Source organism: Sycon ciliatum, chromosome 2, assembly GCF_964019385.1.
Source record: "Sycon ciliatum chromosome 2, ocSycCili1.1, whole genome shotgun sequence".
Taxonomy (NCBI): domain Eukaryota; kingdom Metazoa; phylum Porifera; class Calcarea; order Leucosolenida; family Sycettidae; genus Sycon; species Sycon ciliatum.
The window spans coordinates 45,011,171-45,038,503 of NC_088644.1; the positions used below are offsets into that span (position 1 = coordinate 45,011,171).

At 45.2% G+C, this 27,333-nt stretch overlaps 1 long non-coding RNA gene across 1 annotated transcript; it reads right to left on the minus strand.

The window, feature by feature from the left end:
• Positions 1-265: 265 nt before the first annotated feature.
• Positions 266-27,310, minus strand: LOC135810910 (uncharacterized). The gene is made up of 4 exons (XR_010552452.1): positions 27,116-27,310; positions 26,910-27,021; positions 13,283-13,458; positions 266-340 (listed from the first exon to the last, which is right to left on the minus strand). It is a non-coding gene; the product is annotated as an uncharacterized LOC135810910 (long non-coding RNA).
• Positions 27,311-27,333: the final 23 nt, after the last annotated feature.

A 27,333-nucleotide genomic window follows, 5' to 3' on the forward strand; every position in this document is an offset into this window, starting at 1 on the left:
GTTATGCAACTGTTCCCTGCGTTATGCAACTGTTCCCTGCGTTATGCAACTGTTCCCTGCGTTATGCAACTGTTCCCTGCGTTATGCAACTGTTCCCTGCGTTATGCAACTGTTCCCTGCGTTATGCAACTGTTCCCTGCGTTATGCAACTGTTCCCTGCGTTATGCAACTGTTCCCTGCGTTATGCAACTGTTCCCTGCGTTATGCAACTGTTCCCTGCGTTATGCAACTGTTCCCTGCGTTCAGTGGTGCAATTGAGTATACTTACAGTAGTTGGAGGTTTGTTAGACCAGAGAACACACCATCACTTAAATTCTGGATGTGATTATCGCGCAACTCTCTACAAACGACAAGCCACAAGGACAATGTTGTTCTTGCTTAGTTCCGGGTAGTGAACAAAACACAGAGTTTAGGATTGTAGTAGTTCTAATCTAAAACGGCGAATCATGACCTTGTTTTCAGAAATAACCTAGACTCCTAACCACAACATGATTCATATGCAACTGGGTTAGGTTGCACAGTTCACACACACCACTGTAACATAATTATAGTCTCCGTCATTTGTAAAATATAGTGAAAAGAAGAAGGACAAAATGTTACGAGTTATGACTAACTGTCCACCAACGTACCCAGATCTTCTACAGTCAGCGAGTGCGACAAAATGGCACAAACCTGACAAGGAGTATTGTTACTGAGTTATAGTCATAACTCGTAACATTTTGTCCTTCCTTTTTTCACAATAATTTAATTGGCTCACCATCCGAGTAAAATATAGTCTCCGTCATTTTCTTCTATTGTCAAGCATAAGGTTGATTGCAAAGCTAAGAAAACACAATTTCTAACGATTCATTGTTTGACAATGCAGAAAAATAACCGGTCGCCGATGCTTGAAAAATATATTGGCTTGAATTGCTACAATCTGCGTGAGAGCGGAATATGATATTAAACAGTATACCTAAACGGGGACTTCCCCAATGACTCATAGTCCTTGGCGGATCATCGAGCTAGAAAGGGTCCAAAAATCCTCGGTCTTCGTTTGGGTTCATTAAGTTAATGTTTTGTTATGTTTGCAACCCCCCCCCCCCCCTTTTGTTATATTGATGAAGAAATCAAGCAGAAATAGAGGAAGTGCGTGCTGTAAGGTTTGAAAGTTCTGGAAATTTCAATGCTTTTCGAACAGAATCTGTCATTGTTTTAGAGAATTATCCACAAAGGGCGAATGACTCATGGATTCAATTATTAGTAATCTATTATTATTATTATTATTATTATTATTATTATTATGTGCTTGTTCGCGTAGACATCAGCATGGCCTGCAGCTGCATTAATGGGCATGCAAATCATGCAAACCAGCCAAAAATGTTCGCATAAGCCACTTCGAATAGATACAAAAGACCATAACAGTTTCAGAAAAAGAAGAAATATGCGAAAAGAAGACAAAAACTAGGGTGCCGACACCACTTGGGCACAGATGCCCACCCAACCGCTTCGGTCAGCAGCAAGGGCACGGAACGCCTCCAGATCGACTTTGCTTGACAAGGAAAGTCCAATCCGCTTGGCATCATCTTGTAGTAGCGTTGGTAGTGTGTGTCTTGGTCGTCCCCTCCAGCCCACTGGGCGAGGCTCTGCGAAGTACGCTCCCATGGCCAGTGATGGTGGGGAGTCGGCCGGGAGCCGGAGGACGTGCCCAAAGAGCCTCCACCTAGCTCTCAAGATGATAATGCCGAGAGGAACCGCGCCGGTACGCTCATAGAGCCTCTCGTTCCTAATCCGATTCGGGAACACAATGCCGATTAGCGCCCGCAGCTGTTTTCGGTGGAAGGCCTCAATACGGCTCAGCTGCTGTTTCGTTGGTGCCCATGTTGCACAATTGTAGCAGAGTACAGGGAGTACAAAGGCATTATAGAGCCGGATGCGGAGATCCTCCGAAACTAGCGACCTACGGATCCACAGCGTCCAGAGTTTACCAAAGGCAACAGTTGCCAGTTGCTGTCGCCGTAGCATATCCTCGGCATCACCTAATAGGTACCCGAGTTTCTTGGTGGTTCGCCACTCCTCCTCGATGCGATCAGTGTGCCGTTCGATGTGCGTGTGCTCTGTTTTGGTCTCATTCACTTTCAAATCCCATTCGAGGAGCTTGTTGGATATGGTTGGAAGGAGGGTCCTCAGCCTCTCACCATCAGTAGTCACGAAATCCACATCGTCGGCGTAGGCAGTTTCAGTTGGTAACCCCAGGGAGATATCGGCAGAGGGCATAATTATAAACTTCGTTCTGCGTTTCCTAAAACTTCAGAACATTTGAAAGTTATAGAGGGATACATGATTTTTGCATAAGGCACTGTAGGGCAGCTCTGAAAATGAAGGGAAATTTTGTTGCACCATTTACTGTGCACTGCCGTCTAGGTATCCTATGCATGTAACACTTTTTATTTTTATTTATTTATTTCACTCAACTCCTGGTTCATGACCAATTGGCACGCAAAGTGCGAGAGAGGGGTGATAGCCAACCACGGCAAGAAAAGAAAAGAAAGGAATATAGAAAAAGAGAAGAAAGAAGGATAGACAAGAATCCAGCAATGAGATCCTATCGTACTACATTATGCGATCAGAGTGCATTTTTAAAGCTGGAAAGACATTTTGATGTCTTAACATGCTGGGGAAGTTGCAGCCAAAGGCTGTAGGACAAAAACAGAGGAGAGTTGGTAAATGCGGCTGAATTAGCACGGGGAAGTGAGAGACTATTACGAGTGGATCGGGACAGAGAAAACCAATTGAATACGGAGAGATGAATGGGAATTTTGCCTAGGCGAATTCTGTGGATCAAAACGCATAGCTGCTGTTTGCGATTATCTTGCAGTGGCTGAGTATTGCTGATACAATAGAGCTCAAGACTAGGAAATAAGCGCTGCTTGTTAAACAATATTTTAAGAAGAGATTTATGTTGGATTTCAAGTTTGTTCACAAGATGTTGACGTAGACTACACCAAGACTGACATGCATACTGGAAAATAGGTAATAGCTATGAGCGATAAAACATAGAACGGCATGTATTTGGCAAATGAGATCGATGAGGATATAGTATGCCGAGAACGCTACTAGTTTTCTTGCAAATATAGTCTACATGAGGAGCCCATGTTAGACAGTCGTCAATAATTATACCAAGGTGCTTATGTTCATCGACAATTTCTATGGTCGATGAGCTGCCAGGACATGATAAAGACACATTACAGAACTGATCACTAGCACCGCTACAGAAGAACATCACTTTGGTCTTACTAGTGTTCGGTCTCAGCTTCCAAGTCGACATCCAAGAAATGGTGGAGTTTATCTTTTTCTGGAGGTCATTGACTAGCAATTGCTTGCAACTATTTGAAGCGGAAACTGTGGTGTCATTGGCGAACAGTGAAACATTAGGGATAGACATCGGTAGATCATTGACGTAGACTAAAAAGAATAGTGGCCCCAGGATTGACCCCTGTGGCACACCAGAATTAATTGCCTGGGGAGACGAGATGGTGTTGCCGAAGCGTACAGCCTGTAACCTGTCAGTTAGGTAGCTTTCAAAGAAACAAAGCAGCTTGCCACCAATGCCATAGGCACCCAACTCCCCAATCAGGTCTCTATGCCAAACAGTGTCAAAGGCTTTCGCCAGGTCAAAGAAGCACATGCCAGTATGTTCTTTCAAATGTCGGGACTGCATGATGTTTGGATTAGGTGGACTAGGTGCAGAGCTGTGGAGTCCCCTCGCCGGAAACCAGACTGCATGGTATGCAAGTACGGGGTCAAGTGTCGATATAGCTGATCGTACACAATGCGCTCAAACAGCTTTGAAATACAGCACAGTAGGGAGATGGGTCTGTAGTTCGTTGCATCCGACCGGCAGCCTTTGCGCTTATAAATTGGGACCACTAATGCGTATTTCCATGCGGAGGGAAAGATTCCAGACGACAGAGAGATGTTAAAGAGCAGCGATAACGGATATGCTAGGCTGTCTTGGAGGTGTTTCAGGATTTCGTTTGGTATACCATCGTAACCAGGAGACTTCTTATTGGGGAGACTGCGTATGTATCTGGTTACAGTACGGGATGAAATCGTCAGCGATGTAAACGTTGACTCTACAGGTATTTGGTGGATAGGAGGAACTAACCATTCAGGTCTATCCTTAACGCAGAAGCTGGTAAACTGCTCATTCAGAGCATCCGCAATATCAAGAGGCGCAGTGGCGGAACTTTGGTCAGACCATGTGATTGCTGTTGGACTAGAGCCCAATGACGATGCTGATTTACGAAGAGTTCTTATAAATGAGTGAAGTGATGGACGCTGGCTGTCGGTGAGAGAAGTAGTGATGGACTGGATGTATTTTTTATGGGCTACACGTGATAACGTTTTTGCTATATTCCGCTGACGTTTGTACTGCGTTGCATTGGACGGGGTAGGGTATATTTTATAGATGCTGTAGAGGTCATGCTTTCTCTTAATGCCTGCCCTGAGCACCGGTTTCATCCATGGTGGATCCTGGCGTGAAGGGTGGCTTCGGTTTCTGGTGGTTGACTGGTGATCGCGGTGAGAAGAGCAGACTGAGAGAGACGATTCGAGGGCAGACGAGAAGTTAGAAACGGCTGTATCAATATCAAGGCCGCATAAAAGGTCACTCCAGTGAGTTGCGCCAATTTCAGCATTGACGCCTTCCCATTGCGATTGAGTGAGCAATCATCCAAGGATTAGGGTTTCACCTTTTGACGGTACCCAGTTACTGCTCTGGACATCTGGACATCGTCTTCCATTCTCTCAATGGGCTCTGACTTTCTTTCAAACTCTTGCTCGTTACGGCTCAGGTAGACGCAACCTCTCTGTGTAGGATCTGATTGGGCTCTTCCTTCAGGCTCTTTCCTCTTTGCGTATCACCTGTGATTGTCGGCTGTAGTCGGATGTCCCTTTTCTATTTGGATGGGTACTTAGTGAAATGGAATTTTTCTATTTCATCAGGAAAAAAATTGGAAACGTATCCAATTTCGAAAGAAAAGGTAACAGCATCGACGCAATCCACACAGTCAAGTAAGCCAATTTCGTAAGCGAATGTTTTCGCTCCCTTCTCATCATGGGTAAGTACAGGGAATAATGGAAAAATGTCAAAATACAGCAATTTATAGAGCTACAGCAAAAATCAAAGATTTATTCTATTTTTTATACGAAAGTCCACTATATTCCCGGATACGCTGATACCACTAGCACCTTACCACACTATATCAAGAACATTCATTGAGTTTTTGTAATCATTCCTGTCTGAGGATCGAGACAGGCGTGAAACTCTGAGTCACAGCCAACCCAAGCTCCGTATCCCATTCTTTTTGTATGAAGCTCTGCACCCCGGTGCATTGAGCACTCTTTCAAGGACCACACCCAACTTTCTGTGTATTCCCGGATATGTGCGAGAAGTGTTGGTGGGGCCAGGCGGCTCTGCCGACCTCAAAGTTTTCGGCGTCTACGAATACAAAGCACGCCATAATGAAATAGCGTTATTGTCCCACTGGCCCCCGCCACACAGCAAGCCGAACTTTTGATTGTGTCTCAATTCCTTTTATCATACCAACAAATGATGAGGGCATAGGAGGAGAATGGAAAACAAAGGTCAAACAAAAAGACAACAGGAAAGACTCGGAGAAACCACAAAGAACAAGCATTAAAAAATCATAAAGCGGATACAAATCCAAACCGACCAGCCACCAAAATCTCTATCCCTTGACAAGACATGCAGAATCCCTGGATTTCTCTCGAAATCCAAGAATGTCACGAAAACAAGTGAAAAAGAGCTTTCCCGCAAGAAAAACGTTCGACAGCATAAACTGCAGATCTGCGTACAGCACTGTTCGACCCTGCAGCGCAGTTCGATCAGTCGGCGCCCGCGCCTGCCAGTGCAGATCTTGCAGGCTAGGCTGGTCAGGTCTTGAAAGTGCCATGCACAGTTCGAAGTGCAATTGCGCACTGTACTTTTTTTTAAGAAAAATAACGGGACATTCAAGGCGAATTCATGGAGTTTTCCGGAACATTCTGCATCAGACAAAAATGTGACTGAAACGTGAGTTTGTTTGAAATCCCCGTTACCCCCGGGAGTAGTGTATGAAGCCACTTTTACGGTGAAAAGAAAAACAATGGATGAAAATGCAGTACAAATTTAATGGAAACTCAAAAAAAGTCCACCCAGAGTTTTGGGGATTTCAATAGCCAATTGAGTCATCTTTCCAAGATTCCTTTTGAGTCTCTCCCCCCCCCCCCCTCCCGTGGAGACCCACGTGACCAGGTTTGGCAGTGAGCAACAAGTACAATAAATTTATCGTCAATTATTCTTGTGTGTGTGTGCGTGTGTGTGTGTGTGTGGGTGTGGGTGGGTGTGGGTGGGTGTGTGAGTTTGCATGTGTGTGTGCGTGCATGCTTTTGTGTATGTATTTGGATGTCTGCTGCTGGGCGTATGCAGTCAATGTATTGCGTGCCTGAACCTCAACTTTTTCCTGTCATTCAACATATTCCGTGACTGTGCTGCCGCCCTTGTTTCCCATTTGGTCTGTAGTAGGCATTTCCCAAATAGCAGCATGAAAAATTCGCCGAAAACTGTGGTTTTGAAGAAATCACCGATATTTTGGCCGAATATGCATTTATCGCACTGAATTCGCCGAAAATCGATGTTTTTGTGCCTTCTCAAGTGCAGCCAAGTAGCTACACAGTCCAGCAGAAAGTGCCTAGCCAGCCTGGACAGGCCAGAGTAGTGAGTGCAAGAGGTCAATCAGCCAGACCCACAGCCAGCAGCCAGAATCCTGCAACTACTTTCTACCCACCGTATGTACAGCAGCAAAGTGCACCAGCAGCTGCACAGAGTCAGTTGTCTACGCAGAATAGTCAGCCAGATGGACAACGTCCATACATCACCAGCTGCATACCCTCATGCCAGGACATACAGATCCCATTATTTTTGAAGCCGTTGAAGCTACCGCAGTTTGTACTTTTGATAGCTTTGCGCTGGAGATCTCGCCTATGGCGCACAGATTTCTCCTTGTCGCAACTTGGCTACGTAAGCTACAACTACACTACACTACACTGAAACCACTGCTACCTGCCTGCCACAAGTCCGGCCTAATGCCGGCTGGGATGTCCGAGACGATATGAACAAGCTACGAACAAAACTCCATCAAGCCAACATTTCCCAAACTTCTCGTCACAGCCTGCCAGGCTACTCGTGCTTTGTTTCCGCGTGCCGAGCCTTCCCGTTTGGCTTTGAGAAATGCTCGTATCGCGACGTTCATTGTTCGTGGACTGTGTTCGAAATCATAACAGCGACAACTCGCTCGTGATTTCAAAACATATCCCGTCGACTTATGAGGACTTCAGGACCTGAGAACAAAGGTCCCGTTCGACAGAAGTATTAAAATCACAGGCTAGTGAGGTTTTGCCTGACAAAAAACCTTTTGTGCACCCGCACATGTTGTCCAGGCGTCAGGGGCCCAGCCTCCCTTTACACGCAGCGTCTACAACTGTTCCCTGCATGGCACATAGAAGATGACACAGCAACGACATAGCTCGATTGCGGCGTACGTTTCGTCCCCGCTGGACTCATCAGGCAATCTTCTTCTTGGATGTCTTCATACGGAGCTTGACTCGGGACTTGATATACCGGCCTGCTATACCGGATCCCGCAACCATGTGTAGTATAGGCCAATGATTACTGACGATTGTTATTTCTTACATTTGTATTTCGTATTTACTGCTCCTGTCCACGTGACGAATTTCTGGCCTTGTAAGCCGCGTGCATGCTCACGTGTTTCTTGCCTTTCTCTCTCCTCTTCTCTGTGACAAGTAACCATAGTTTTACTATCAATATGAACAGATTGAGTGTCTGATGAAACCTGGGAATAGTCTGGTATTACTATTTGGAAAGGGAGTCCTACATTGGTGGCAGCGGTTAACGCTATCGATCTCGTCTCCTGAGCTGTGGATCGTCTCCGAAGAAGCCTTGACACTCTGGACCACGCAAGTCACCCATTCTACCTCGGAGATGTCGTAGATTTACCTGTCTTCTTTATGAAACTACTAGTACTAGTAACTTCAATGATGACTGTCGTCTCTTGCTGTTCGCTCTTTTATGTGCATGATAATTAGAGTGCCTGCTTGTTGATGGCTTCAGTGTTTGCCTGTCTTTGCAACATCGCGCGGCGCCTGCCTGTCTACATTTTGTTTGTTTTCTGTACGTGCATCACTGCATGCACTACATCCATATACGTAGGTTGTACATGTACTTGTACAGTCTGCCACGTGAAATTTTGAACAGCATGCGTACTCGCCGTTCCATTTTTGCTGTTGAAAAAAAAGGGTACACTGTTTTTGCCGCCTTCGGTTTCGTGCCCGTGCGGCCGCGCGGCTCAGCTAGCTAGCTCAACATTTTTTGTGCTTTGGAAATTTTTTGGTGGATTCAATTTTTTTCAACGATGAAAAAGGCTCGGAAGGCACGAAAGAGAGAAGAGATGAGTTTTCATGATATCAACAGATATGCAGCAGCAAGCAGCACACCACGCGACGAACGACTACCCTCACCACCACAGTCGCCAGCAGGACGAGCAAGTTCAAGTAAGTTCTCACATGCTCAAGCCGCCACCACCTCCTTGCCCAAACCAATCTTGCTCCCAGACACGTTTGGCAGTCAACCTGGACAAGAATTTGTAAATTATATGAGCCACTTTGATAACGCATGTGCCCTGTCAGGCTACACCCATGAACAATGTTTGCGCCTGTTGCCGGCGCGTCTGGTTGGCGTGCCACACGAGATGTTGACGGACATCGTCGCTAACTCGCCCAACATCACCTATCGCGAAGCAGTCGAAGCGCTGCGCGCGAGACTGGAACCTCCGCAACTGGCCCTTACGTACGAGGCGACGCTCCGACAGAGAGTGAAGTTGGCCACTGAAACCCAGTATGCGTTCGCGCAGGAGCTGCGACGTCTGGCACGCAAGGCTTATCCCGGGCAGAGTGGGCCGCTCCTGGACTCAATGCTGCTCCACTTGTTCATCGACGGCCAGGCAACGAAAGACCTGCGTCTGGCACTTGCATCTCCACGACCTACGTCGTTGGATGCAGCCGTCCAAAAGGCGATTGAGGTGAGTGCCATCCACGCCCACGAACAATCCCGATCGGGATACGCTCAGCCGGTGTTTGCAACAGCTCCGCAACACCAACAACAGTCGACTCCCGCGCCCAGTCGACCCAGGCACTCGGAGTACAGCCCCATCCGGCCGCGCGTTGCCACGGAGAACCAGTAGTGACATGTGAGAGAGCATCAGTAGTGACATGTGAGAGAGCATCAGTAGTGACATGTGAGAGAGCATCAGTAGTGACATGTGAGAGAGCATCAGTAGTGACATGTGAGAGAACGTCAGTAGTGACATGTGAGAGAGCATCAATAGTGGGTAGAGAGCACTGGGGAAAATAAGCAAAGTAACAACAAATGTGGTCATACTACAAGGAGCATAAACTTGCGAAAGTACGACACAGCAAAATAATGCCCAACAACAAGAGGGAAAGACCAAGGAACTACAAGTTACGCTATGCTGTCCACTAACACCACCAGTTACTAAACAATCAGCTCATGCGATAACACAAGTTGTGTGGAATGTTGCTTTGCGTTCTGGAATCGTGGTTTGACCGTGTTGTCCAATGGTCTTGCCAGTATCATCATCGACATGCATGAACATCCGCCAACGTCCTTCACAGGTGAGACTTTCAGCTCGTTCTTATCTTGGTTGCGCTCACCATCACCTCCTAATGTTATTTCTATAACATTCCAACCTTCCAAGTTGGAATGCTGTTGGAGTGTGAATCCAATATGTGCTGGAGCTGTTAGCCAGTTAGTTGTAGAGCGTCAGTACCGTCGGTCAGTGTCGTGCAATGTTATCGCATGAGCTGATTGTTTATTAACTGGTGGTGTTAGTGGACAGTATAGCGTAACTTGTAGTTCCTTGGTCTTTCTCTTTTGTATAAATTAAACCTTGGCTCTCCATATGAGTAAATAACAACAAGAGGGACAAACAAAACATGATGGCAAAGTTGTGAGCGTCGTAACTAGGGTCCAGCGGATAATGCTCCGAAAATGGACGTATAATGCTAACCATATTGCTTCAAAACCTGCCTTATAAAACAAACAAAAATGTTGAGCTAGCTAGCTGAGCCGCCCGGCCGGCCGCACGGGCACGAAACCAAAGGCGGCAAAAACAGTGTACGCTTTTTTTCAACAGCAAAAATGGAACGCCGCGTACGCATGCTGTTCAAAAGTTCGCTCTCAAGCACTCGTGCAGTGTTTTCCTGCTGAGTGTTTACCAGCATCTGAGAGATAGGAGTTCTGACTTTCGCTTGCCGCTGGACAAAGAAACGAGCTCAGCCCTGAGTTGGTTGGTCTCAGAACTAAAAGAAATCAGCGATCGCTGCGATAGAAATATCAGAGACACCCATCATTGCTTCTTGGCCGGCGACTACATGTAAAGCCGAACGACAGTACAGGCACAGCAGTGGCCAAGCAACAAATCAGCTACGACTTCTTCTTCTCTACGAAGCGAAAACTACAAACTCGGCGACCAGTCGCAGTTTATTTAAAAAGTCTCGCTCGCGCGCTCCTCAGTCAAAATGATGTTGTAGCTGTGTTCACTGCATGCTGCTGCCACTGGATACACAAAAAGTGCGGGTGACACGACTTTTGTTTGTCACCACTTGGCCAAGTAACTACGCGTTGTCAAGAAGCTGTGACGTCAGACTTCGACGGCCTATTGTCATGGTGATTTTTATTTTTCACTCTGTTATCACTGCGGTAAATCCTAGTTTATACTATTCAAGGCAATGAATCTCATTCTGTGAACTATGTGTTCCCAGACTTATTCACTGAATACAGTCATGTTCCATTCTTTAACCATGGTGCAGAATACATGTGCCTTTGCTGTTTGCGTTATGCAGAGCTCACTGACTTGTCAGTTTGAGCACTGTGGCAGGGTACGCTCGGGCCTGATTGGAAATTTTGATTTCCATTGCTATCAGGTTCGGCCTCATTTCCTCTGTGCTGCGCTGACGAGTCCACAAAGGACGAAACAGTTCTGTCCGCAGATTGAGTACGTATTTGTACTATATTTCTGCAATTGCAAATTGCACCAAATTGTTGTAATATCCTAAGTAAAGTAAGATAATACAATTATCAATGGTGGGTATGTGTCATAGTTGTGGCCTGCATAGATTAGACTCAAAAATCTGAGGAAGATACACTTCAACAGGAAATAGAACAGCTTTTTCTTATTGAAAATGGTAAAATTTCATGTATCCAACTCACACGACGACAAGCATATCTGTGATCCCCCCCCCCCCCATTTGTTTAGACAATCAACATAAGCACTACCCAAGGGACAAATTCACAAGTTTATTATAAACTTTCCATGTTTTTAATTTTTGGAGTTTGGTGGTAGGCGTTGACAGAATATGCTAATATTTTCGTGAAATTATGCTTTTCGCATTGCTGAAAAATTGCAGAATTAGGCCATCCAGAATTAATTCGTTGTTTCGGGTCACCCGACCGACCGTCTTTTTTCACCCGACCGCAAAAAAAAATTTTTTATAGTGCATGCAAATGTACAGACTAGACTATGTACACACGCAACCCTAATAATAGCAGTCCAGATATCGACCTCAGAAGCAGCCATGGCTAGCCAAATGACAGAATGCAGCGCTTGGTGACGACGTTGTATTCTATCTCCGATCCGCAATCAGTCCTGAAACAGCATCAGCTCCGCCACCTTGTCGCTATTTACAGAAGTTTTCAAGGTGAGAGCTGCTCGCCGGTCAGACTCGTTTGCCAGCGAGGCCAAGATCTGGTCCTGGAGGGGACCTGGATCTGATGGGTCAATGACTGCGCTGGATTGTCTACACTACAGTCAGATTTGATCGACTGGCTAGATGGACAAAAGCTATTCGATGTACATGTACATGTACGTAAACCAAAATAAAAATAGAATAAAAAATAAACCCGACCGACCGACCCTGGCACGGATGAGTGAAGTGACCCGAAACAACGAATTAATTCTAGGTGGCCTTATGCTATTTTTATGCTAAAAGTTATCATATTATGCGGCATTATGCTCACATATGCTGCTAATGTACATGTATATGATGGTTCTGTGAAAATAGCAGGTGATTTTTTTTGTAAAGGGCATTGTACTGTAGTAGCAAAAGTTCAACGGGGTCAACGCACCGTCCGACCTAGCTACGACCGTCACCCTGGTCACTGATTGTAGTAGACTGGACATGTTATCAAGGGAGTCGTAAACCTACGCCTTCCTAGTGCGTCTACTTGTACTTGTACTTGTAGAACATGTACAACTGTATGGAATTTGATGCGAACAGGCGGATTAGTCCAATTTTATGCGATTCGTATGCAATTTGCCTCGAATTATGCGATTATTCGATTTTGGTAGGAATTATGCGAAAAATTATGCTAGCATAATCTGTCAAGGCCTATTTGGTGGTCTGAGCCTCCTTAATTTGCCACCTTGAAACGGCTACAAGAATGGCGAACGGACCTCATCTTTAGCTTCAATTTAGGAAAATTTAGGATGAGTCTTGGTTTAAAATTTTGACAAAGTCTGGCTCCCGGCACCGGCGATCACGGGCGTGAACGGTTTACACACCACTTTTGGTCAAAATTGTACGGGATCGGCGCCGGGGCAGATTGCAAGAGTTGGCCACTGTCCAACTTTGCCGGTGGTCCTTTGCGATATTTTACCGTATGATTTTGTTACTGGTTCACATAATCGCAATGCGCCGGGATAAGTTGCAAGAGGCCCACTCCCAATGACTCCTGGCGCGTATCGGCGATATGTGAACCAAGCCTTTGAGCTTTGTCATCCAACGATTCTTCACCAAGGAGTGCATGCGATGCTTTTGCTCGAAAGCCCACTTCAAACAACGTTGATCCCCAATTTGTAATGATCTGAAAACATTTTAGCGTGATGCAAATTATTTGTGATAACGATCGCCGTGGGTCGATTTTTGTATTGCTGGTGGTGAGAGTGTTAAAATTGAGATGCGCCTTGCTACATTGGCTTCTTCTTGTCCTGGTCTTTCTAAAAAAAACAATGGATCAAGAAAATCCATCACATACGGTGCTTTGAGCCGGTGATCTCATTACATTGCAAATGCCGACAATTCAGTGTAACAGATATGGAAAGTGTGAATGGCTGCACGGCATATTCCAAGATGGGTGACTTACAGATTTATTGTTGTATTCGGTATTCCACCCGGCACCATTGTTAATCCGCGAGAGTAGCAATTTACAATGAACCAAGGTGCACCAGAACACGAACATGATGCTGGACAACTCATCACTGTAGTACCGGTGAGTACATAGCAGCAGATGACCAATGACAGTACAGTGTGGATTGACATCTGTTAGAAACAGGACACGAAGATGTTGGCCGTAGCCATCATCACATTCTCTCTCATGTTATTGGGTTCTTGGCACTTCTTCTTGCAGATAAATACAAACAAACGAACAACAAACATGTTTAGCACCGCTGGATTAGTCACATAATCTTTACCCACATCTGGAAACCAATGAGGCCAATAATGCTGACTGCGAGGGTATTAGTCCTAAGTTAATTCAGCGTACTGCATCACACAAGGAGCGAGGTCACATTCCTCTCCACTAATCTACCAACACTAAAACATCCAAGTCCTAGCCCTCTCTTTGAATGAAATCGCCAGAGACCACAACACGCTGACAACAGCACCAGGGGACAAGAAATACGAGTCATGAACTGATCCACGGCAACAAATCAACATTGACGGCAACAGTCGCGCAAGATATCATGCTCTCTGAAGCCATTTATGTGCGGAAAATGTACGCCGACTGAATTTGATCTCGACTCACCTCAAATTCCATAATTCTCCGGGCTACGACTTTAGTCTCCTTTTGACGATTTTTTCAAACTTGGGCTTCCTGGAAAGCTCGTCGCAAGAGGAGCCTACACTTGCTATCACGAATGTCAAAACTCTGGCGCTATATCCCAGTGTCTTAGTTGCAACGCCAATAATCCAACAGAAGTCGTCTTGCCATTTCGCTCTTCGCCTTGCTCGTAACAACTAATTACTTCAAAAAGTTCCCAAACTGCCACTAGTCCGTATGCCATTTTGAGCGTGCTTCACCGTCACTACATGCCCAGAGTGATGGGGAATTTCCTCATTCAAATCTGCGCACGCCGCTATTGCGCGGCATTCGCCGCGATTCGACTTTCAGGTTTCATAACTCTGGAACCACACATCGGGGCGCTTCCATGATTGTTTCAATGGATAGCTGGGAATATTCTTTTCGACCTACATAATAATATTAATGCGATTAATAGTATAAGTGAAGCGGACATTACAAAATGATGAATGAGAATACATGTATCTAAAATGGTTGTTCCTAATCGATTTTCTTGAGACTATCATCAGGGAAAAATTCGTCTCACAATAGAGGCTATACGGAGAAACAAACTACTTATAGGTTATCGGATAGTGGGAAGTATACAAGGTGAGGGGTGAAAAACAAAACTAACTAAAGTGGGAGAGAAGACGAAAGAAATTAGAAGAAAAGATGTGAGAGTGTTCGGACGGTGTGAGCTACTACAAAAGGTGAGTGAAATGAAGGCGTGAAAGCAGGTGAATGTGATAGAGTGAGGAACTGTGAGGTGTAGGTGTGTGCCCACTTTAGTTAGTTTTGTTTTTCACACCTCACCTTGTATACTTCCCACTATCCGATAACCTATAAGTAGTTTGTTTCTCCGTATAGCCTCTATTGTGAGACGAATTTTTCCCTGATGATAGTCTCAAGAAAATCGATTAGGAACAACCATTTTAGATACATGATTGTATTCTCATTAATCATTTTGTAATGTCCGCTTCACTTATACTATTAATCGCATTAATAAAGTTATTGTCTCCTCGTCGCCTTTACATAATAATAATACGAATTTTAGCTCTTGGAAATATAACAGGACTGACTGAGTTACGATCAATTGAAATGCTGCACACACAGGAGACTATTTATGGTATCATAAGGTGTAAGTTATTAAATCTAAAACTAATACCAGCAACACTGATATTAAATATAGCACTATTGGAGGCGTGATTACATAAGCAGCAAGCAGTGTGCAATGTTTGGGACTACTCGTAGATCTGCGGTATTCAGGCATTTGGTGTCCAACCCACTATGTTTGCAATTGTATAATGATTCCTGCTTCATGGTGGGGTTCTATGCTAGTAGTTGTCGTCCACTCTCCGTATTAGAAGCCATGTTTATACGTACTCGTGATCCAGATTGCAAACAGAAAGAATTCGTTACAGCATTCCCCTAACAAAATAATAAAATAACCGACGAGGAGACAACAGTCGTAAAATAGCAATGAAAAATATCAATTGTGCACTCATGACCATGTATAAACAATTAAAATGAAACAATTCCAGAACGTTTTCGTGTGACCATCAACAGTGGAACATCGTTACATAGTAAGAATCACTAAAACAACCAGTTATATAGCTAGAGTAATATGAAAAGAAGCGTGAGAATGCAGCACAGCTAGCGGTTATGCATAACGCGTGTAGTGTGAACCTTTGCAGTGTATCTGAGAATGGTAGCAGTAGATGAATGTGGCAGCTAGCTGTGCTGCATTCTCACGCTTCTTTTCATATTACTCTAGCTATATAACTGGTTGTTTTAGTGATTCTTACTATGTGACGATGTTCCACTAATGATGGTCGCACGAAAACGTTCTGGAATTGTTTCATTTTAATTGTTTATTATTATTATTATGTGCTTGTTCGCGTAGACATCAGCATGGCCTGCAGCTGCATTAATGGGCATGCAAATCATGCAAACCAGCCAAAAATGTTCGCATAAGCCACTTCGAATAGATACAAAAGACCATAACAGTTTCAGAAAAAGAAGAAACATGCGAAAAGAAGACAAAAACTAGGGTGCCGACACCACTCGGGCACAGATGCCCACCCAACCGCTTCGGTCAGCAGCAAGGGCACGGAACGCCTCCAGATCGACTTTGCTTGACAAGGAAAGTCCAATCCGCTTGGCATCATCTTGTAGTAGCGTTGGTAGTGCGTGTCTTGGTCGTCCCCTCCAGCCCGCTGGGCGAGGCTCTGCGAAGTACGCTCCCATGGCCAGTTTTAATTGTTTATACATGGTTATGAGTGCACAATTGATATTTTTCATTGTTAAAATAATAAAAAATAATAATAATAATTCACACTCTTCACTTAACATACCCACACTCACATACAAGCACTCACATACTTGTACCTTTCTTCTCAACTGCATTTCTCTAATCTACACTTGCTTTCACACTGCTCGCTGCTCAGGTAATCACACCTCCAATAGTGCTAGCTTTAGAATATTAGTGTTTCTTGTATTAGTTTTAGAACTTACAAAGGAGACTGTGACATTTAGACTACTTTAGGACAAATAGCTTCCAAAACTTATTGAAACTCGGATGTTGAGCCAATAATAAATGTAGAAAGGAAGAGGACGTTATGGATACGAGTTAAGAGTAACTCTCCATCACTGTAACCAGATGCTATATACAGTCAGAAAGTGCAACAACTAGGCACAATTGGAAGGCTTTCGGTTAGCGCTACGGAGATGTGTTGAAGCTAGGTGTCAGGGCGTCGAATGTCTCAGTACTTTGTCAGCTTTGTGCCTAGTTGTTGCACTTTCTGGCTGTAGAGTATCTGGTTACAGTGATGGAGAGTTACTCTTTACTCGTATCCATATGTCCTCTTCCTTAAAACTTATTGACGTATATATAATTTTGTTATTTAACTCGGTTGGTAAGCCAATTAAATTATTGTGAAAAGACTATAATTATAATAATTATCTGGTTACGTTGGTGGACAGTTAGTCATAACTCGTAACATTTTGTCCTTCTTCTTTTCACAATATTTACTATTACTATTCATTCTCACTTTCTTTTGTTGGTGATACACATATGCAACGCGTATAATTCTTATACCCTTGTTTTCTGCACACCTTTATGAGAAGTATCACACTTTGATATTTTAGTGCTGCCACTGCACCTTGCTACTTGCTAACTTTGATTGCTATATTATTTCCTTTGTTCTTATTTTGTTCTTTAGTACATGAATGAGGTAGTGACGCACCTCTAGCTCCTTGGAGTTCATGTCTTCCTCGACGCGACAATGGTCTAAACTAGCTGTCAATACCTTCAACGTTCGCGGCCTATCATCAGGCATAAAGAAGCAACAAATGGCTTCCGATTTGCAGCGCTACAACGTTCAAATTTGTAGCTTGCAAGAGACGAAAATTCAAAATGGATTTGACGATGTTATTGGCGACTACCGAATATTCTGCCTCCCTTCAGACTCCCGACATTATGGCCTGGGGTTCTGCATTCATCGCTCGCTCTGGGAGCGGGTGCATCGCGTTTGGAGCGAGTCGGACCGTGTTGCGGTTCTGCAGATTCGCTCGACGGAAAAGTGCTTTATCTCCATCGTCAACACTTACGCTCCGACCTCAGCGAAAGTCGCACAAGACCAGGGCTGTTTGGAGGACTTCTACTCATCGCTTGGCACGGCTCTCAGTAAGGTACATTCCTCCTCAGTTATTCTAATTTCGGGAGACTTCAACGCCAAACTTGGTGGAATGAGTTCTCAGTATCAGTGCATAGGACACTACGGACGCGGGCGACGGAATTTTAGCGGAGCTGTCCTGGCCGACTTCTGCGACGCACATCATCTCTTCGCTTGCAACACTGCGTTTCAGCATCCAGCTCGGCACCAAACAACATGGACTGGCTGGAGAAAAGGACCTCAAGATGGTGTGTCTATCCCTATATACAATCAAATAGATTATATATTCTGTCTTCATCGACAACGACAGCTACTTGTAGACAGCCGGTCATATTCTGGTACGCTGGTGGAGTCTGATCACCGACTAGTGGTTGCAAGACTCGATCTCTCTCGCCTACGCCATGTGTGGAGCTCTGTTGAGCACGGTAAGAAACAGCGTGCCAGCCAAAGAATACTGGTTGGTGGCCTCTCGGACCCAACCATGCGAAGGAGGTATTGTGATGAGCTGGAATCCTCTCTCACCGGCAACCGGCTCGACAATACTAATTGCCCATCAACTACCTGGAATGGCATTCGTCAAACAGTGATTACAGCAGCGCGGAACACTCTGGGCGTTGCTGCACCCAGGAAGAGAGGTGGAAAGTGGATCATGGACGCCGACACGCTAAAAATGTCCTGTGAGAAGCGTCGACTGAGACACCGGATCCGTGATGAAAAGAATGCCGATGAAGTTAGCATCCTAAAGCAACAGCGCAGCAAACTCTCCCACATGATCCGCCAACACGCCTGTGCAAATGCAGCCAGCCATCTAGATGAAAAAGCTCGTGAAATTGAAAATCAAAAAGACGGAGCCCAGATGTTTCGTGCTGTGCATCTACTGCAGCGCAAAAAGCAGTCGCCGATAGTGGTGAATGATGCCAGCGGGAAACTGGTCCTTCGCCCGATGGAGTCAGCTTCAATAATCAGAAATCACTTCTCAGCAGCCTTCGCTGATTCCACCTGCGCACCTCTACACCAAGAGAAGAAACCTCTTGGGATACCGATAAGCGAAGTAGAAGTCAGGTCAGCAGCACGACGCCTAAATAACGGCAGAGCGATTGGACCCGACGACCTACCTGCTGAACTTACAAAATATGGCCCAGCACCGCTTCACCGTCACCTTTCCGATCTACTAGAGTATACACACGTGCCATCAACTGTGGTGATCTGCTGTCAGTTGGCCATGGAACTCTCGTCCCACTTCAGAAGCCTGGGAAGCCTAAAGGTCCACCATCTAACCTGAGGCCCATTGTGCTTCTCACTGCACTTCGGAAAGTGCTGTCCATCATTGCCCTAAATCGCATCAGGCATGCAGTCAACACGTTCCTGTCTCCGAACCAGAGTGGCTTCCGCAGTGGTAGGAGTACGGCTGATGTTGTTTGGTCCTACAGATGGATCGCGGCACGGTGCCAGCGAGTGAAGGAATCATTTGGCTTGCTCGGCATAGACATGTCAAAAGCGTTCGACACAATATCCAGGCACCGTTTGCTCACTATATTAGCTAGCTTCCGTGAGAATGATGAGGTCACCATTATCTCCTACCTACTCAGGAACACGTCTCTTGAGGTCCGGTTACCTGGAGGGAAGAGCGAGCAGTTCCAGACCACCCGAGGCACACCACAGGGTGACTCACTATCACCTGTCCTATTCGTTATCTACCTGGAGGCAGCGCTTCGGGAGGTGAGACAGATTATCTGCGCAAGACCCGACCTAGATGTCAGGCTCGGCTTGCCAACTGATACAGAGTACGCCGACGATGTCGACTTCCTATCGTCTGACTGCAAACGTATTCAAGAGCTCCTGCCCGACATTGCAAAGTGCCTCAAAGCCTGGGACCTCAACATCAATGAATCGAAAACAGAACTCACAAACATCACACGGCTGAACGACAGAGTGTGCGAGGAATGGCGCCTCACTAAGAAGCTGGGCTCTCTCATTGGTGACTACGAGGATGCTGCGCGGAGAATGCAACTCGCCACGGCTGCCCTGCACCGGCTCTGGGCATTATGGATACGTGGTTCCATTGTAAACGAATCGCTGAGAGTACGGCTATACAAGGCATTCGTCTTACCGGTCCTGTACTACAACAACGGGACTTGGGGCCTCACTGGCACCGCTATGCATAGAGCTGATGCGTTCCACAGACAACAACTGCGGAAAGTTATTGGCATACGGTACCCAGCTAAGACCAAGAATAACACCCTGTACAAGAGGACGAACTCAACACCACTTGGGATCTCGATCCTGGGAGCCCGCTGGCGTCTGTTTGGGCACGTGCTGCGGCTGGACCAGAGTGCACCGGCGAACCTGTCAATGTGCTCCTACTTCAAGCCATCCACTGAGCCTACCTGGAGGGGCAGGCCGCTCTGCCGGTCGTGCTCAGACACGATCTTGAGCTGGTTGGGAGGACCCTCAAGACCTCAGCAGATCTTGAGGAGCTGAGGAGCATCGCCCAGAATCGCGGGGCGTGGACCTACCTCAGCGGCCGTATCCTGGAGAGATATGTTGCTGCTCACAGATGAACCCTGGTAATGATAAGTAAATTCAAATTCAACTCGGTTGAGCTGCTCGTTTGCTTGTCTTAATTGTATTCTATTTTCGTCACGCGTTTTATATCGCATATGTTTTATATCACGAAGTAGTGGTTGCGACTTCGGCGATGATTTGTTAGAAAGGTTTGCTCCTCACACCGGAGCTCGCGCTATTCCGCCGACTTTACTTGACACTTGACTGACTCACGACTGCCATCCAGAGCACACGAGAAGTCCATCGAACCTTCGACTCGGCAAACCTGCAAGAAAGCACCACTCCCTGCTCAATACACAGTGTTTCGGGGAATTCACCCCTCATCAGTTGAGCTTGAGTAGGCTGAGGAAGATTGTGCCTGAAGAGCACCACTTATATAGTGCTCTCCAGTGCGATGTTTTATATCGCCATCAATATCCTGTTTGGCTGTTGTCGCTTCGGCTTATGCGAAAGCTATACATGCTGTGTATATCTACATTGCATTGATGCCCACGCGGAGAAGCTTCTAATAAAGTACAACGGTGATTCCTGAAGAGTGTTGGATGAAAACATGTTCAAATCCGCTTTTTTCCATCGCTTTTTCTCCTTACCTTTTAGATCGTTTTTCGCACCGTCTCCAGAACTTAACATTGTTTAATAAAGTAGTCCAAATATGACTTAAGCTCGTCCTCCTTATTGCAATATTAAAAATAGATGATATGCCAAATAAGCGCTCAAAAAGTTGAGAGGGCATGCGATTGATGCGCCCAGGTTTAGCTTGTCAAGTGCACGGGATGTGCAAAGTACACGGATTTTAGGCTTGTTGCGTGCTTACGCGATCAGGTACTGCACGGGCATGAATGGAATGCATGCAGTTCCACTGTTACTGCATTTTAGCATTCCGTTGGAGAAAATTTTCGGATGAAGAAAAGCAACTCTGACACCTTTGTGCATATTTTGTTTTCAATTTTTCATTTTGATACCCGGATATGGCAGCAAGAAATAGTACACCAGAAATTGCTTCTCGTTTTGCGAACCCATCTGTGGGCGAAACGATTGCTAGATGGACTTTTGCTCAGCTGAGGACTTACGTGAGGGGGAGATGCCGGTAGATGGAAAGCGAGATGATTTGTTGCAGAGGTAACACCGAAAGATTTTATTTTATTCCCAACGCCCCAGAGCTTAGGACGAGGGACAATGATGGCAGTCGGCGCCGAGCAGCGAAAGGGCGATGAAAATCCGTACCTCCTTCACTGGTCGCTACAGCAGCGAGTACCTTGACACCATCTGCATCGGGATCAGAAGGAGCTGCTTATCCGGTGAATCCATCAAATCATAGATGCTGCTCAACAAACCGACGCAGAATTTCCCGCTGAGGGATGGAGCTATCGCTCGGAGGATTTGGTAAGTGGTGTTTCTGCTAGTGCTGTACTGCAGCATCTTCAGAATCGAGAAAGGTACCTAACGCCGGGCACAGAAACCATTCGGGGATGAGTCCTTCTTCTCGCCATTCGTTTACAGTGTTGAGTGTTGCTTCCCAGAGCCAAAGAATTCTGGACGGCAGAGATACTTTATCAAGGCTAAGTGTTGGGCATCTCAAAAGAAGAAGGAGAGCTAAGTGTGTGCTACAGTGCTAAAATAAAATCATGTAACAATTTACTCGAAATAATGTCTGCATATTGCACTTGTACACTGCAGCATTGCATGTTCCTTCCACCACATTGTTGCATTGCTGCAGACCCTCAACTATTGTGAGATGAAAGGTCAATACCTGGCATATGCAACCTAGCAACAACAGCAATGGGGCCCAAGGGCCAAGGAACGTAGTTGCAAAAACCCCTATCAACCACCTGGGCATACTGACACTGGCAACATTGATTTGCCTTTGTCTGGGAAAATCTGTCTTCCCTATCCCACATCACAGAGAAGGTGCTCCTAACAGAGGCAATAGCAATAGAGCGCCGTACCCAACAGCATATTGGCAGCGGCATATAGCATAGGCTGAGAAGCAAGACCCAGACTGCTTCGCGGTTTCACCTCATCCCTCACCCGAGTGAAATCACATCAGCGTTTCTTCTGTCATTGCCCCAGGCAATCAGTTTCTCATGTGCTTCCACTATTAGTCAGGGCCAGCACAAATAGAGTTGTTCTATTTTTGTTGTATTTATTATTTTACTAGGGCAATCCTTGCAGACAGTACGCCTTTTTACAGGGTGCTCGAGGTAAGTGGGTAAAAAAGTTGAATGAAAATCCGAGGCTGCATACTACGCCATTACGTATTGCAAAAGAGGTTACGTAGAAGGTTGTTATCACATAACAGCCTTCTACGCAGCCTCTGCCGCATGACCAAGGAGGCTGCCTAGCAGCACCCAGATGGAAGAAAACTCCAGCAATCAGAGACCAGGTGGCTGTATGTTTTGGAAAGAGAAGCCATATCGTGAAGAAGCATTAGGTAGGGCTAAAGCGAGGGTGTACTATCTATCCCCTGGTCAAGGCTTCCGTAGCCAGCGTAGGGTGAATGGTGGTACAGCGTAGGGTGAATATTTGACCTAAAAACAAAGGAAACTCTGCAAAGAGGGGGCTGTGGCGGCCATGCACACATTTATAAAACAAGGCAAAAACAAGGCGAAATAATAATTATAAGGTTATAATGGATGGCGACTGGAATATTTCGTGGTGGTGACAAATGGTGGCTACTGGGTAGCCAAAATTTAATGTTACCTTGAGACTCCGCTTGAAACGTCGAATGAGTGTGTTGTGCAAGGTTACTGATATGCCTTTTCTTTCAATCTGGATACTAGAACTCCAAACATGCGACTGGTTAGTCATTTCGCTCAATTTTGCTACTTTATTCTTGCAGTCACCCAGATTGCATTGAATACTGTCGAATGCTTCCTCCAGCGTAGGGACAGTATGCCTGGGATATCACTAGGTATAAGTCGTATGTCTTCAGGCAGCTCCCGTGCAGTAGCTCACGACACGAGGTAGAGCGACGGACGCCGGTTAGCATCAGCCGCTGTTGTCTTGGCGGACCAGATTGAAAACTCCAGATACAAAAATGTTTTACCAGTCTTGCTCTGGCGATTTTCTCCCCTTGTACATAATCTTCTGGCAAGAAATGGTCAGAGCACACCACTGTAGTGTCACTTTCTTTTGCTCTCCTTCCCTTTCCTCCCGTCGAATAGCAGCAGTCCATTTCCTTCACAGTTCAGGATGATGGAAATTTATGGAAAAGACGAATACCATTTGCTGGGGCCGGGGAGTAACGCCGGTCACCAGTACATCCTGGAACACAGCAATGGTCGTGGTTGGTCGGTATCCGAAAACAAGACAGCGAAAAATCACACCAGCCGCTATAAAGCAAGCAAAACTGTTTCTTCTATCCATATTTACAGCTTTAGTTTTTCAGTAATCTCAACGCCGAAGGAAGTGCTAAAACTAGTAACGGTGGAACTGCATGCATTCCATTCATGCACGTGCAGCACCTGATTGCGTAAGCACGCAACAAGCCTAAAATCCGTGTACTGTACACACCCCGTGCACTTGACAAGCTAAGCCTGGGCGCATCAATCGCATGCCCTCTCAACTTTTCGAGCGCTTATTTGGCATATCATCTATTGTTGTCTCCACGTCGAATATTTAAAGGAGACTGTTTTAATTTTTCATCGAAAGTTCACGAGAAGAAAACAACCCATTCGTGTATTACTCTCCTGCTTGTAGCAGTTTAGCACTCTTGTGTGGGGTAGTGCCTTTGCTGTTTTCGTTCCTGACTTGTCAGTTTGAGCACTCTGACAAGTTACGTTCCGGCTTGGTTTAAATCTGGCTTGGAAACTAATTTTTCATTGTTACCAGGTTCGGGGTCATTTCCTCTGTGCTGCACTAATGAGTCCACAAAGGACGAAACAGTTCTGTCCGCAGATTGAGTAACAATCCATTCATAAAGCCGTTTTATCAATTTTTGTTCGAAAGTATCGAATATATCTGTAAAAAATCAAGTAAATCCTTAGGAATTCTCTCCCCCCACTGCTCCTACCTCCCACTTTCTTGCTAACTTCATTTTTATTTAGCCTACCTTCGCCCAATATTTGATTATGCCGATACGTCTTGGGTTGGATTATCCTCTTCCGCTGCTGCAAAGCTTGAAATACACCACAAGAAAATCCTTAAAATTCTCCTCCGTCAACCGCACATGCTCTCATCAACCGCCCTTTATAAAATCGCTCACACAACCCCGTTATCACATGGACGCAGTGCACACCTGGCTTTTCTTGTCCATTCTATTAAGCTTGAGTTGTGCCCACCTCATCTCATGTGTTTTAATTGGTTCTCTTCTCTAAGAACTAGAAACTCGCTCTTACTCCCTAAGTGTAACTCATCCACTCTTTTGCGCTCCCCTCTCTTTATTGCTTATTCTGTTTGGCTCATTCTACCCAGAGAAGTTAAGGATCTGACCTCACTCCGCCTGTTTAAGATCCGTGCCGCCCCTTATTTACTACGACATAAATAGCTCATTATCCACATGTCCTTTGCGTCTCTCTGTTTTTCACTGTTTTTATTAGACATTATCTTTCTTTACGGAGTTGTTGTTGCTGTTCATTTTGCTACTGTTTCTTTTTCCCTCCCCTTACTTTTATTTATCGCCGTGGTTGGCAATCACCCACTCTCTTCGCATTGGCCCGTGTGTTTCCGCCGAGTCTTGAGATGTTGAAATAAATATAAATATAAATATACCCAATGCTGTAGACAGCAAGCAAGTTAAATATAAATATAAATAATCGACGTGGAGACAACAATTTTATAATAGCAATAAAAAGAACAAATTCTGCTGTCATCGCCACACTACAACGAAGTCATGAAAGTTTACCAGAATTAATTTTCTTGTCACATTCATCAGTGGAAAGTCGTGACTGAAGAGTGACCATGCTGAACAATGATTAAATATACATTCAATGATGTGTTACGAGAACAAAATACAGTGCCAAAATAGAATGAGGGAAGGTGAGACAATAGAAGTGAAGTGAGAGCTAAGTGCAAAAGGGGTGAGGAACTAATTGCAACGCTAGGTGCACAGCATGATTGTTTGTCTCACTACACAGTTCTAGCGTTGCAATTAGTTCCTCACCCCTTTTGCACTTAGCTCTCACTTCACTTCTATTGTCTCACCTTCCCTCATTCTATTTTGGCACTGTATTTTGTTCTCGTAACACATCATTGAATGTATATTTAATCATTGTTCAGCATGGTTACTCTTCAGTCACGACTTTCCACTGATGAATGTGACAAGAAAATTAATTCTGGTAAACTTTCATGACTTCGTTGTAGTGTGGCGATGACTGCAGAATTTGTTCTTTTTGTTGCTATTATCAATATAAATATAAGTACAAATAAGATATCACGAGGTCAGGGAGGGTTCCTCTCCAGAGATACGAGTAACATTTTCAAACTTCATCTCCGCGTAATTAATCACCACACATCTATCCAAGAACGGAATTCCTCGCTATGGTTTGGTGAATGTGAACCAAGAGCGCAGTGCGGATAGGTGACGAATTTCAATTTATTTTCAAATGGCAGAGTTCGTCGCAACTTCTGAGTTATCTTCACCTTGCCGTTTAAGTAGAAGTAGTAGTAGAAATATTTTACTTGGGTATACCCAACACGCTGGGATCGTATGATCGCTGGTAGTGCACCAAGAGTCGTCAGCACCAAGAAATGAGAGACTGTAGAGGCCTGGCCGGGACATGAATAGGGGAGAAAGAGACTAATGAATGTCTCGCCTCTGGTCTGGGAGGTAGTGTGGGTAGCATCATTTCGGGTTGTGGAGATTTGTGAGGTGAGGGGACTACCAAGGGACCTGATGCACCGAAAAGTAAAAATGAACAGCTTCAAATGTCGGCAAGAATCAAACCTGACTAATGTACTTTGTAACCTTCACATCTGCACACGCTACATTTATCTGTGGTTGCTTGAGTAATACAAGCGGGACTCTAGTAAAGGCCCTGCAGTGAGAGTCGTCACAGACTGGAAAGAAAATCACATCCATGTCGAGCTAAGCAGGAGTGTTTGCGGGAGACCCAAGAACGCGACATAGGAGAACAAGCCACGGACTGTGAGTTTTATATAAAGAAGATTTTCCCGAGACTCTCTCGGGCACAGTGTTCGCATCCACATGAGTGTCAAAACTCTGCAGAATCAAGCCGCAGATCAGACCGACCATCAAGTAGTCAATGACCGAAAATCCCATTTGCTGCATCCATGTTTTCCTTGTGCCAGGCTACGAGTTACCAAATAGCTGTGTGGCACACCACACTTCCCCTATCCGATATACATGTACTTGTACTTGTATGTTTTCATTGCCTATACGTTTCATTCAGTATTTTAACTGTCCTTTGAAAGGAAAAGAAAGGACATCACGGCAGTGTCTTGGAAGAGTAGATAACGTAGAAGGTAAGTGAAACGGTCTCCCTCTGCTGTAGAGGTGTAAGGGGAATGAAATTCGGAAACTTGGAATGCGCTGCTTTTTGGTTTTGTTGATGTCGTTTCTTTTCCTTTCAAGGAATCCTGATCCTGGCGTACTTTGTGTGTGCAGACGCCAACAACAGCAAGCTAGCCTGAGTAGCACGGCCCCACCACCGTTACCCGCATAGGGAGCATAGTGGACGTAACTCTGCTAACTTAGAAACGTTGTTGAGTCACACTTACTCTACAGCGTCACTTACCTTAAACTGAAGCACCATAGTGCTCGTCTCTACTGGTTGCAACACTGTTGAAAACCAGTACTGAGAAATGTTCTCAATTACAATGGTAAATTCAAATCCGGCCAACAAAACCCTATCGGAGACAAGAGAAGGATAGGAACCATCGAGTTACTTTGAATCAATCACCATTCACCAATTCACCAATTATCCCAAATGTTTCCACATACCAGCTGTTGGTGTATATTCCAGGATCAATCGGGTGTAGCACACGGATCACGGTAATGTTCGTTTGCCTTGCGAAAATAAGCGCTGCTTCTGGGAGCAAAGCCCTCAATGAAACAAATTAATTACTATTTGCTCGCTTTCTGCTTAGACTCTCTGCAAGTATGTGCAAAACACACGCACGAGGAGTGCCGTGATATCAGTCTATGGTACTCCGTAGCAG